Genomic DNA, 14,446 nt, shown 5'->3' on the forward strand with positions numbered 1-14,446 from the left:
TGTCATTTCAAAGCGCTCTTTCGCACGGCTTCTGTGAGAGATGGTTAACTGAAACACTATGTGAAGAAAATGGAAATCAAATGATGGTCATTTCTGTGGTGATACGGTCATTTCTTATTTACCATCACAATTCAAAGATCATCGTGAGATTGCACAGCACTGCTGAAGATACACCATTTCTGAAAAAGACACAAGGCTCGGACTGGTAGGATAGCGGTCCAAGCTAAAATTTTTCTCCGAGATCTCTGGAAGTAAAATTGCTTCTGGACAGGAGCACTCAGCAAGGAACTCTAGCACTGGTAGCTGGAATAGCACTTTCAAATCGTCTGTAAGTCTACAGGATTCAACTGTCTAAGAATTCTGAAGCAATCTCTCAGGATGCCGGTGAAATTTCTGTGAGGATTCTGATGGAATCCTTCGCAACATTTCCGGGATCCTGATGAATTCCGATGGAATCCTTTTCATCATTCAGGTAGAATTCTCAGAATTCGTAGGAAATCTTTTGTCACATTGTGATAAAATGTAGATGTATTCTAACGTAATTCTGTTCAGAATACTTCTACGGACTCCGACGGAATTTTCTCAGGATTCTCGCGGAATCCTTCTCAATATATTGATGGAATCTTTCATAACATTCTGATGGGATTCTCCAGAATTCGGATTCTGCTGATAAAAGCCAGAGAAATCCTTATTATTCCGGTGGAATCTGTGGCATAATTCTGCTGGGATCTTTCTAAAGATTCTAGTGCAATGATTCTTAGGATTCTGGTGAATTTTTTCGTCACAGTCTGATGAAAAACTCAAGAGTTCTGATAGACTCCTTGCTAGTATTCTGATGAAATCCTTCTCTGGATTCAGCGGGAATACTTTGGATGGAATTCTACTTAGAATTCTGACGGAATTTGTAGAACAATGCTGGTAGAATCTTTTCCATGCTTCTGATGGAATTTCTTACAACATTCTGATAGATTCTGAAGGAATACTTCAGAACTCTGATGAAATCTTACACAGGATTGTGCTGAAATCTTCTCCAGGATTCTAAGGAAGGGATCTTTGGAAATCTTGATGGATTTCTGATACCCCTCACAGAATTCTTTTGGAATCCTTCACGGGATTCTGGGGGAGTCTTTCTCATAATTCGGATTGAAGCTTTCTCGGGAATTTTCGATGTACAACAATTTCATATTTTTATTTAGATGCAAATTTCTTTGCTTTACAATTAAAATTTCCTGAAAATATGGGATAATACTTGAAATTATTTTCTATATTAAAACTAAGGGGAATACATTTTGACACATCTACATCTTAAAACAAGGAATTCAGATCGATATACAACAAAATACTAATGCAATTTTATTCAGACTAACGGATGCAGTTGGAAACACTTTTAAAGACTAGATGTACAATTTGTAATTTTTTAACAAAAACTCTTATTTGATTGAACATTGAAACAATGGAAAAAACTATTAAGCTTTTTATAAGTAAAGCAAAAGACATACATAAGAGGGATTGATTCCAACATAAGGGTAGCAGAGACCAAAGGGGACATATACGACAACTCTACGCGCACGACCAGACAACATGTTCAATGTCGCGAGAAACCGTCATCACAAGCGCAGAGACTGGTATCCACAACCCAAATACGCTGGAGATGCGTGTTTAACGTATAACGATTGGATCTGACCCGAGATATCACCCGAAGGAAGTCACGACGAATGCGAGTTCCAAGGTACACAAATTCATCTACAATTTCAAATATTTCACCATCCAGCACTACTACACTACCACTACGACTACTGGACCCACGTTGTTTACCAGCGTATCATCCTGCTTCAATCCATTCGAAGCATGTCGAAATTTCATCCGCATCCAACGTTACATGAATCAGCTGTACTAGTTTCTTCGGAGAACCATGTTCTAGCATAATTTGCCGTTTCACTGAATCGTACGCTGCCTTGAAATCTTTGAACAGAAGATGTGTCTGGAAGTAGCACTCTCGGAATTCATCGAGGATTTTTCTCAGGGTTTGATTCGTCGTTAATCAACCCTCACGGCTTGGTACAGGATTTTATACGCAGAATTGAAAAGGGTTATTCCTCGGTAATTAGAGCACTGCCCTTTCATAAAGATGGGGCAAATGGGACCGTCTAGCCAGTTAGCAGGTATTTCTTCTTCTTCCCATAATTTCGACATAATATGGTGTAAGACTTCATATAGTTGCTCACTGCCGTGTTTAAGAAGTTCAGCCGGGAGCTGGTCCCACCCCGCAGTTTTGTTATTTTTCAGCTCCTTGATAGCGTTTCTAATCCGATTAAAATAATACATTTTGATTAAGAAAAAAAAGTCCTCCATAGTGTTTTAGCGGCCCTGGCGAATAATATTAAAATCCTCGAAGATCTACGTCGGAGGTTAACCAGGTTTTACACAGTACAAATTCATTGTGTAAAACCTAGGAAAATAATAGGACTGAAATGGAATATCCGTGATCAGGGGCCACTTACCCAGCACTCATCAAGGGATACTTTCAGGCATTTACGAGGAAGCTTAGAAGAGAAAATGATTCACACTCTCGCTCTTTAGAGAACAGTAGAAATTAGTCGTGGTCCCCGTACAATTTATATGTGGGATATGTCGATAGTTCATGCGGGGTCTCTCCATAGAAAGAAAACTTTTCATGATTCTCTCTGCATTTTTCTTGCCTTATTTCTAAAATGAGCAACTCTATGGCCCCATTGTTTGCAACGGCGGCAGTTTCTGCCCCGCGGCACAAAAAGGCGAACAGGTAGACGAGCCCCGTACAAATGAAGAATGTTTGGACGAACAGGTTCAAAGTGAGGCTCATGAAAGTTGTTTTCCTATACTCCTCGATGTTTGCTGGACGCACTTGCTTGCATACCAGAATTTTTACTGACTGAAACAAAAGATTCTGGTAGAAGCCAACCCCATGTTTCGTAATTAGGGCCCCTGTAGGAGACAACACCATTAATCTCCACTTCCCGGGTAGGTACGTAGGCTTCAGTACACACGAAAAGAAGGTTTTATCTCAGTAATTGTTACCTAGCTGTGGAACATTTGTAGTTACAGTAATCCACAAGCACATTTTCGCTGAGCCGTCGATCATACAGCCCGTTAGCAAAAGGTGTCTCCAAATAGTCAATAATGGGGTGGCAAGAAAATTTTAATTCCACTTACTCACACCATGCCTGAACTTACATCACTTCGAATTTTACTACTCACTCGGGAAAAAACTATTCCGCCTACCATTACAGATGCCGCCAGTTGGATATACTGCCAAAAGATACTGTCGAAGTTGATTTGTTTTCTGTCAATTCCGGAATTCTACAAGGTAGTACACAAGGTTCGCTATTATTTTCATTATTTATGAATAATGTGGTATACGCCCTAAACCAGAGAACGAAACCTTTCTTCATTAATAATTTGAAAATATTTCTTGTTATAAGGAACTACCGCGAACTACATTGATAGCTTTTACAACTGGTGTGAAAAATACATGATCTTTACTGTTGCGAAATGTTTTGTTTACTGCTGTCACCGTACGGGGAGCGCTTTCAACAACATCATCTCTGAAACTCAACTGTATCGCGTTGATTACCTAAAAGATCTAGCAGGGTTTGAAATACAATTTTATTACGTCTTTTTTTATTTGAGTGATATAGTGCATATTTCCGTAGAACACTTTACTCGACGGTAAAGACCCGTGAGATCTCCAAAACAATCACAGTCGATTAAAACTATAAAATACTATACAGGACATATTTGAAGTACTAGTGTTTTGTTTATCTAAATTTAAAAAAAAATTCTAGAGCTGGTTTAGGCGTATCCTATTCCATCACAATTTCTTACTCCTTCTCCCTCATGATGAGCCACTATGGTGCGGCAGGTTATCAAATATTCAATCCATTACTCTATGAAAATAACACATATAAATTATTGACCATTCCCACGCCTACTGTGACGAGCAAATATTCTTCCCAGTTAATATAGCGCAACACTTCACTCACTCAACATGTTCTTCTTGTGGACGGCACTTCTGCTTACCGGTTCCTTCCAATCGCAAGCCTCAAAACTCGTCGTTAATCCGGAAACAATTATCCTGCAAGTGGTCCATCTGAAACATCTAATCTGTCCGCTTCGTTCCTGGGTGGACGTTTTCGTTGAAAACACCACTGATGTCACATTCGTAGACGCCATTTTGGGTGGTCTAGTGGAACAGCTTGCATTCAGCGTGCGAATCGTATCGAACGAAAGGGACTTTAAATACCTAACCGCATCCCGTTGGACCTGTGCCGTTCTGCTGATTGGCGGAAACACCGCCAACGGAACATACATGAGTTACGAATCGGTATCCCCAACAATCGCCATCACCGATCGGGCCACGTTTCCTGCCCTCTACAACACTTTAATGAATCGAGAAGCTTACAGCATCGTCTACCTAGCTCATGACGATCCGGATCATCCTATCCGTTTCTATCATCGCTATCGTCAGGAGCTGTTAAGCTGGAGAACTCTAACCTTCGATCCGATCACTTTGGCTGCGAGGAACATGTTGGGATATTCAATAACTGCTAATTTCGTAAACGAACCGACGGATTTGTACTTATTTCAAACCGTAGCTGATCGCTACAATGCCACCTTCGTATCGCAACCCGAACATTTATCGGGAAATATCCTGGTGTCCTATCAAATGTTTTACATGGAATCAATGACTGCTGATCTACTCTACCTTGGGAGGTTCACAAGCTACTGCATTATCGTTCCAAGAAGTTCGGAAAAACCGATTCTTGCTATTCTATCGGATCCTTATGATAAGTTCGTTTGGATTACCTATATGGCGACCGTCTGTGGGATTGCACTTCTTCGAGAACTGATTCTGTTTAAAAAGTCATCTTTTATTGGGTTCGTCGTGAAAGTTCTTCAACTGTTAAGTGTTAGCTTCACCGGATCAAAGATCAGGTTCGGGCGAAATATGGATCGGCTGATCGTTGGATTGTTTATGTTGACCAGCATCGTCCTGGTTTCGTCCTATCAATCGTTGGTGATTTCGTTTCTACTCCGACCACGATTTCTTCCAGAGCTAGACACACTCGAGCAGGTCAATGAATCCTGCTGCTGGTCGAGCATTGAATTCACGGGTGAAATGCCGAGTTGGGCTACTAAGGAGAATGCCAACTTTCGTCACTATGGAGAATGTGATTCGGAGGAAGAGCCCGTTTTTGATTCGGCCGAAGATTCGGCGCGGTTCTACTATCAGATGGGTTACTGTGAGGTTCTCAACCGAAAAATGTGCGTTGAGTTATACTACAAACCTAAGGATGCAGCTTATGGTCGGTACTACCGGATATCAAAGACAACTACGCATAGTTTTCCACTGATGGCTGTCGTGCTGAATGTGGTACCGATGTACGATCCGTTAAATTGGTATAGTATGGTCTTGATCGAATCGGGTCTGTACCATTTTATCGGACAAGATCAGTACGTGGATCCGGTGGAGGTGGAACGTCGTCTGATTCCTTACTCGACGATTGCCGTTGGTGATCTTTCGCTGGTGTGGACGATCTATGCGATCGGTTTGACTTTGAGTGTCGTTGGGTTCTTCGTTGAGCTGCTAGGTATTGTATGTAATAGACTGGCTTGGAAAACTCGACATGGTTTAATTGGTCGTTAGCATTTAGGAATAAGTATTACCTAATTTCAGGTGTCGAAATAAAGACATTTTACATTAAATAAATTATATGACATAAAAATACTGTTGAAGAAATCTAACCAGATTGTCTTCATGAGACAAGTCAAATATATAAATTTTAATAACGAGTAGGCTGGTTCACAGTACTTATCAAGACAAACAAAGAGGAGAGAATATTTCAGAGCATTAACAACGTCACTACACTGTGTCATCCGAAAAACACCACCAATCGTAGTAGGCTACACGTGATAGAACTACAAACAACTCCCCAGCAGTTACAAACTGAGCGAACAAACACATCAAAATGCATCCCGAAGTAAATCCTTGTAACAGCTTGAATTCAACTTCCGGCAACTTTCAAAATATCACGTAGAAAATCAATTTTACAGCTTATCAGCACAGGAAGTGAACTTTTTCTTGCTCTCCGCAACCAACACTCCTTCCGTCCTCTCGCATCCGCGTGCAACCACTTTATATTTTCCGGACCAACACACGGACTGACGTAACGAACAAGTGATTTAAACTTTTTGATGAAATAATCCTCTTCAAAAGAAATCGAGAACAACTACTGTGAGAAGAATACGAAGACGGAAAAAAAGAAGAAGCAAAATACATTCCGCAAGAGTAAGTAGCCGGGATAAAAGAAACCACTTGCGCTTCGGCAAACAATCGGGGGCTAGCCTAGGTCTGGAATGTATTTTCCTGTTTGCTTCCCGGGGCTTACAGGACAGGACCGAAAATCAACTCGCTCGACTATCCAAGTAGGCTTAGGGAGCCTGAAAGGAACGATATAAAAATCAAAGAAAATCCACGAAACGAAAAAAGCGTGAAAATAGACAGCAACGGTACGTATAGTACCTAGCTACACAACAAACTCATCCAGTGCGGGCGGAAATAAAACTTTTTCCTCATCCGGAACCCGTTTTTTTCCGTACATATATGTGCGGCAGCTAAGCCGGTTCGCTACCAACCTACGGTCCGTTTGGTGAGGCTGTGAAGCATTTCTGATTCGCTGCATGCTTTCGGATCGCGCTTCCACCTCTCTATCCATCCATCCCAGGGCGAATGAGGAACTGAAAAGTTTTCCTCATTTTTATTTCTGAAAAGTAGCACGATACTAGTTCATTTCGGAGTTTAAATCGATCTCAATAACACCCTTTCACCCACTGCAGGAATACAGCAGGGATCCGGGACGGTGAGGCGCGACGGTAGAGACAGCGTGCAACGATACTCTTTCGGATCTGCGATTTTTTTTCAGTCTTGCTTGTGTACACCGGAAAGCTCATCTCCGCTTTTCAGTAGTTTTCTTTTCAACTCTTTATTTCATTCTGAAAGAAGTATAAGAATTGCATTTTGCTCGATTCTAGTGCTTTGGAATGGATGGATGGAAGGATTTTATGCTGCAAGTGGTTTATTCTCCGTTCGCTTCCTGTCGGGGCTTGGTGGTGCTGATTTTTTTCAGTCATGGACATTTTAGGTGACAGCGGTGCCATGATTGTTTTGTAATTGGTCAGGAAATGTGAGAAAAGAAGAAATCAGTTCTGCTAGACATAAACGATTTCGATTGGGAGAGTGATAATGTAAGTTTGTACTCTGGGTGACTGGGTCGTACCGTACTGGCAACACTTCCAAATTTAGGTTAAAATATTTTCGATTAGGAGTGGAATAACATCGAAGACTGTTTCCTTGATTGAATGGCATTTATGGGTGGACAAAAAAAGAACGGAATGCATTTCGTTTCGTGTCTGGTACGAATGGTGTCGAAGGAGTGGTGAAACGAATAAATATCCGATGAGGAAATTGTCTTCAAAATTCATCAGCATTTTTCACTGTAGTGATATTAACATTTAATAAAGAATAATTTCATGAAATATGTAAAATTGATTGATTGGTATGATCGTCTCATGAACGCGCTTCGTTCTTTAGTCGTTACGTACCCATTGGTTCATTAAACTCGCGCTCCAAAGCTTAGTCACTGCACGCATACGGCTCTTAGAGTGATTGTGCTAAGGATTAAATTGGTTGACAATCTTTACTCTCTTTCTCTTTTACTCTTTTACTCTTTTACTCTTTTACTCTTTTACTCTTTTACTCTTTTACTCTTTTACTCTTTTACTCTTTTACTCTTTTACTCTTTTACTCTTTTACTCTTTTACTCTTTTACTCTTTTACTCTTTTACTCTTTTACTCTTTTACTCTTTTACTCTTTTACTCTTTTACTCTTTTACTCTTTTACTCTTTTACTCTTTTACTCTTTTACTCTTTTACTCTTTTACTCTTTTACTCTTTTACTCTTTTACTCTTTTACTCTTTTACTCTTTTACTCTTTTACTCTTTTACTCTTTTACTCTTTTACTCTTTTACTCTTTTACTCTTTTACTCTTTTACTCTTTTACTCTTTTACTCTTTTACTCTTTTACTCTTTTACTCTTTTACTCTTTTACTCTTTTACTCTTTTACTCTTTTACTCTTTTACTCTTTTACTCTTTTACTCTTTTACTCTTTTACTCTTTTACTCTTTTACTCTTTTACTCTTTTACTCTTTTACTCTTTTACTCTTTTACTCTTTTACTCTTTTACTCTTTTACTCTTTTACTCTTTTACTCTTTTACTCTTTTACTCTTTTACTCTTTTACTCTTTTACTCTTTTACTCTTTTACTCTTTTACTCTTTTACTCTTTTACTCTTTTACTCTTTTACTCTTTTACTCTTTTACTCTTTTACTCTTTTACTCTTTTACTCTTTTACTCTTTTACTCTTTTACTCTTTTACTCTTTTACTCTTTTACTCTTTTACTCTTTTACTCTTTTACTCTTTTACTCTTTTACTCTTTTACTCTTTTACTCTTTTACTCTTTTACTCTTTTACTCTTTTACTCTTTTACTCTTTTACTCTTTTACTCTTTTACTCTTTTACTCTTTTACTCTTTTACTCTTTTACTCTTTTACTCTTTTACTCTTTTACTCTTTTACTCTTTTACTCTTTTACTCTTTTACTCTTTTACTCTTTTACTCTTTTACTCTTTTACTTTTTTACTCTTTTACTCTGTTACTCCCTTTATTGTTTTCTTTTAATTTCAAACCCTTTAATTCTTTACTTTATCACTTTTCAATTTTATATTTTTATGAACTTTTTAACCATTTTTTCACTGTCTTACTTTTTTCATTTTTTTACTTTATCAATTTTTCATTTGTTTACTTTTTCACTTTTCACTTTTCACTTTTCACTTTTCACTTTTCACTTTTCACTTTTCACTTTTCACTTTTCACTTTTCACTTTTCACTTTTCACTTTTCACTTTTCACTTTTCACTTTTCACTTTTCACTTTTCACTTTTCACTTTTCACTTTTCACTTTTCACTTTTCACTTTTCACTTTTCACTTTTCACTTTTCACTTTTCACTTTTCACTTTTCACTTTTCACTTTTCACTTTTCACTTTTCACTTTTCACTTTTCACTTTTCACTTTTCACTTTTCACTTTTCACTTTTCACTTTTCACTTTTCACTTTTCACTTTTCACTTTTCACTTTTCACTTTTCACTTTTCACTTTTCACTTTTCACTTTTCACTTTTCACTTTTCACTTTTCACTTTTCACTTTTCACTTTTCACTTTTCACTTTTCACTTTTCACTTTTCACTTTTCACTTTTCACTTTTCACTTTTCACTTTTCACTTTTCACTTTTCACTTTTCACTTTTCACTTTTCACTTTTCACTTTTCACTTTTCACTTTTCACTTTTCACTTTTCACTTTTCACTTTTCACTTTTCACTTTTCACTTTTCACTTTTCACTTTTCACTTTTCACTTTTCACTTTTCACTTTTCACTTTTCACTTTTCACTTTTCACTTTTCACTTTTCACTTTTCACTTTTCACTTTTCACTTTTCACTTTTCACTTTTCACTTTTCACTTTTCACTTTTCACTTTTCACTTTTCACTTTTCACTTTTCACTTTTCACTTTTCACTTTTCACTTTTCACTTTTCACTTTTCACTTTTCACTTTTCACTTTTCACTTTTCACTTTTCACTTTTCACTTTTCACTTTTCACTTTTCACTTTTCACTTTTCACTTTTCACTTTTCACTTTTCACTTTTCACTTTTCACTTTTCACTTTTCACTTTTCACTTTTCACTTTTCACTTTTCACTTTTCACTTTTCACTTTTCACTTTTCACTTTTCACTTTTCACTTTTCACTTTTCACTTTTCACTTTTCACTTTTCACTTTTCACTTTTCACTTTTCACTTTTCACTTTTCACTTTTCACTTTTCACTTTTCACTTTTCACTTTTCACTTTTCACTTTTCACTTTTCACTTTTCACTTTTCACTTTTCACTTTTCACTTTTCACTTTTCACTTTTCACTTTTCACTTTTCACTTTTCACTTTTCACTTTTCACTTTTCACTTTTCACTTTTCACTTTTCACTTTTCACTTTTCACTTTTCACTTTTGTCTTTTCATTTTACACTTTGTCGGTTATGCAATTTTTAGTTTTTATTTTTTTTTTTCACTTGGTCCACTTGGTGCACTTGGTCCACTTGGTCACTCGGTTTTCACTCGGATTTCACTCGATTTTAACTCGGTTTTCTGTCGGTTTTCACTTGGATTTCACTTGGTTTTCACTTGGTTTTTACTTGGTTTTCACTTAGTTTTCACTTGGTTTTCACTCAGTTTTCACTCGGTTTTCACTCGGTTTTCACTTGGTTTTCACTTAGTTTTCACTCGGTTTTCACTTGGTTTTCACTTGGTTTTCACTTGGTTTTCACTTGGTTTTCACTTAGTTTTCACTCGGTTTTCACTCGGTTTTCACTTGGTTTTCACTCTGTTTTCACTTGGTTTTCACTTGGTTTTTACTCGGTTTTCACTCGGTTTTCACTCGGTTTTCACTCGGTTTTCACTTGGTTTTCACTTGGTTTTCACTTAGTTTTCACTCGGTTTTCACTTGGTTTTCACTTGGTTTTCACTTGGTTTTCACTTGGTTTTCACTTGGTTTTCACTTGGTTTTCACTTGGTTTTCACTTGGTTTTCACTTGGTTTTCACTTGGTGTTCACTTGGTTTTCACTTGGTTTTCACTTGGTTTTCACTTGGTTTTTACTTGGTTTTCACTCGGTTTTCACTCGGTTCTCTCTTGGTTTTTACTTGGTTTTCACTCGGTTTTCACTTGGTTTTCACTTGGTTTTCACTTGGTTTTCACTTGGTTTTCACTTGGTTTTCACTTGGTTTTCACTTGGTTTTCACTTGGTTTTCACTCTGTTTTCACTTGGTTTTCACTTGGTTTTCACTTGGTTTTCACTTGGTTTTCACGTGGTTTTCACTTGGTTTTCACTTGGTTTTCACTTGGTTTTCACTTGGTTTTCACTCGGTTTTCACTTGGTTTTCACTTGGTTTTCACTTGGTTTTCACTTGGTTTTCACTTGGTTTTCACTTGGTTTTCACTTGGTTTTCACTCTGTTTTCACTTGGTTTTCACTTGGTTTTCACTTGGTTTTCACTTGGTTTTCACTTGGTTTTCACTTGGTTTTCACTTGGTTTTCACTTGGTTTTCACTCTGTTTTCACTTGGTTTTCACTTGGTTTTCACTCGGTTTTCACTCGGTTTTCACTCGGTTTTCACTCGGTTTTCACTCGGTTTTCACTCGGTTTTCACTTGGTTTTCACTTGGTTTTCACTTGGTTTTCACTTAGTTTTCACTCGGTTTTCACTTGGTTTTTACTTGGTTTTCACTCGGTTTTCTCTTGGTTTTCACTTGGTTTTCATTCGGTTTTCACTCGGTTTTCACTTGGTTTTTACTTGGTTTTCACTTGGTTTTCACTTGGTTTTCACTCTGTTTTCACTTGGTTTTCACTTGGTTTTCACTTGGTTTTCACTTGGTTTTCACTTGGTTTTCACTTGGTTTTCACTTGGTTTTCACTTGGTTTTCACTCTGTTTTCACTTGGTTTTCACTTGGTTTTCACTCGGTTTTCACTCGGTTTTCACTCGGTTTTCACTCGGTTTTCACTCGGTTTTCACTTGGTTTTCACTTGGTTTTCACTTGGTTTTCACTTAGTTTTCACTCGGTTTTCACTTGGTTTTTACTTGGTTTTCACTCGGTTTTCTCTTGGTTTTCACTTGGTTTTCATTCGGTTTTCACTCGGTTTTCACTTGGTTTTTACTTTGTTTTCACTTGGTTTTCACTTGGTTTTCACTTGGTTTTCACTTGGTTTTCACTTGGTTTTCACTTGGTTTTCACTTGGTTTTCACTTGGTTTTCACTTGGTTTTCACTTGGTTTTCACTTGGTTTTCACTTGGTTTTCACTTGGTTTTCACTTGGTTTTCACTTGGTTTTCACTCGGTTTTCACTTGGTTTTCACTTGGTTTTCACTTGGTTTTCACTTGTTCACTTTTTGCTTTTAATATAACATTTAACAATTAATTTCCTCTCATTCTCGATTCGACGTAGGACCTTATTTATTTTCATTCTGAATATAAGCAATTTGAAGAAAAAATTTAATGACATCGATGTCAGTTGTTTAATTTCTACAATAAAATCCTTAGATCCTACTTGGTTATAACAATATTACTCAAACGATACGCATCCACTTCAAAAAAGTACTTCTCTTTTGTAGCACACGAGACAACAACATACACTCACACACACCGTAACAAAGATTCCGATTCCGAAGGCATCCTAGAAATTTTTCATCCATTCCCAACAAACCTCCCGAGCGCGACCAACGCGGAGTATCAGCCGTATGTTGTAAAACGCACGGCACACTTTGTTCTTTTAATAGCAACATGGCGGTGGTGATGGTGGTGGCTGGAGTGCGATTGCGGTATAATAAAAATTTCATTTTTTTAAATTACAAACGCAATACTCCCGCGCAACGAACCAGCCGCCGTTACCTTCGTCCTCCCCGATGATAGCGGATGTGACCGGCGCGGTGTGTGTTGTATTCAAGGTCTGTCACTTTACGCCGGACGGTAACTACGTTTGTGCAAAGTGCAACTGAAACAACAGCCAAAAACTGAAAGCGATCCCCGACTCGGTGGATGGTTGAAAATAAGGGAGGAGGGGGGATGGACAAAAGAATAGCTTATCACAACATTGCATTGCATTTTTATTTTTTCGAGCTCCAATCGCCGGCTGCGCGGCCAAAGAAAAGCGGTTCAACGGGCTGGAAAAGTGGCTGTCGAGAAGGTTTATTGTGTTTTTTTCCTGTTCATTCCATTTTCCGACAGAACCAACGCAAACGAGTTCATAATTATAATAATTTTGCTTTAATTTTAATATTTTATGTTTTCATGTTTTGTAACAAAAAAAAATAAAATGTAATTATTTTCAGTTTTCTATTGGATATTATTTCCAGTTCATCATTGTTTCGTCCCCCTATTGGGACACGGCTCGGAAATGGAAAAATCAGATGCAAAAGTTGCACACAATATCCATTAAAATTTATTATTTACGAGCTGTCCTGGCTCCCCGGAATGGCGGAACTGCGTACTGCAAACAAAGTGGGCGTTGGTTTTTGTCGTTGGTTGTCATTTGTTGCACCTTCAAACACAGAGTGCCTTCGGAAATAAACAAACCAGCTGGTGGCAGGGATGTTGTTCGCAACGTAAAATTCTCAGGATAATGAAAGTTTATTGACTTGCCTGCGTTTCCGGTATCGGTGGTTGGCCACCCGCAGTGTGGATTGTGATAAAGTAGGACTATAAAAATAACTCCACTGTGAATTTGTAATTTGGCAGACTATTTCATAGGAAGAATAAATTTGTCCTTGTGATCAAACAGAGTTACAGTTTTTATTCGAAATCTGAATAATCTGTAAATTCGTATACTTACTGTAGAGTACGGAATTGTGTAATGTGGATTTCGCTTGTAAATTCGAAACTGAGTCAGTTGCTATCTAAAATAAAAACACCATGAACGAAATCATGTCGCTTACCTCTGAGGATAGTCAAAACAAATGGCTCTTAATTTGGAAAATCAAAGCAAGCGTGGAGTTTTCAATAATTCAGTTTTGAAGATTGTTTATTTATGTTTCAGATTTTTGGAACGCCTTCAATAATTTGATGTTCGAGTAGCGAAGGGAATTAAAAACATTTAAAAAGCGTTTGATAGTAGGTTCTCTTTCGATTTCCATAGCTTCCACAGAATGTATTTTCATACCTTTTAGGTTTTATTTCCTATATATTTTACTGCCGTTTAAATGCACATTAAGTAGCACTTTTCTTTTCAACAGCTCCGGTCGATCCAATTATGTTAATTGAATAACTTTTTTTCATCCGATACAATTTATTTAGTTTCATCCGCATAATGAAGAAACTAATGGAAAGTTAGTAAGTGCGCCGCCCCCGAATCAGTAGAAAATTTGATCTTTGATTCCGAAAAGCTTGCCGATTGCTATCACAATCCAACTCGGCTCCTCATAACTGCAGCCAGCGTTGAACAATCCGAAGGTTATATTGTACAGTAAAATTGAACCCACGACTAGCACCACCGTTTTCCCAACTTGCCACATCTGGTTGCTCCGTAGTTCCCTGCGACGAAGAAACAAAACATTCAAATGACGGCTTTCAAGATTTACGAACAAAATGCACGTACGTACCTTCTGATGTGCACTCGGTAGTACGGTTCATTGTCGCGTAGTGCATTTATACTGCGCGTGATTTCTTTTATGGTTGAGCACTGCACGTGTCGAAGTTCCAGGACGACAAAATCGGTGTCGGTTTCGTTCGAGTCGTCCAACAAATCGCT

At 37.8% G+C, this 14,446-nt stretch overlaps 1 protein-coding gene across 9 annotated transcripts in view; it reads left to right on the forward strand.

Moving 5' to 3' along the window:
- Positions 1-14,446, forward strand: part of LOC131685888 (uncharacterized protein CG43867) — a 1,093,825-nt gene that overhangs the window by 705,519 nt on the left and 373,860 nt on the right. The gene's annotated exons all lie outside the window — the stretch shown is intronic.

Source organism: Topomyia yanbarensis, chromosome 2, assembly GCF_030247195.1.
Source record: "Topomyia yanbarensis strain Yona2022 chromosome 2, ASM3024719v1, whole genome shotgun sequence".
Lineage (NCBI taxonomy): Eukaryota > Metazoa > Arthropoda > Insecta > Diptera > Culicidae > Topomyia > Topomyia yanbarensis.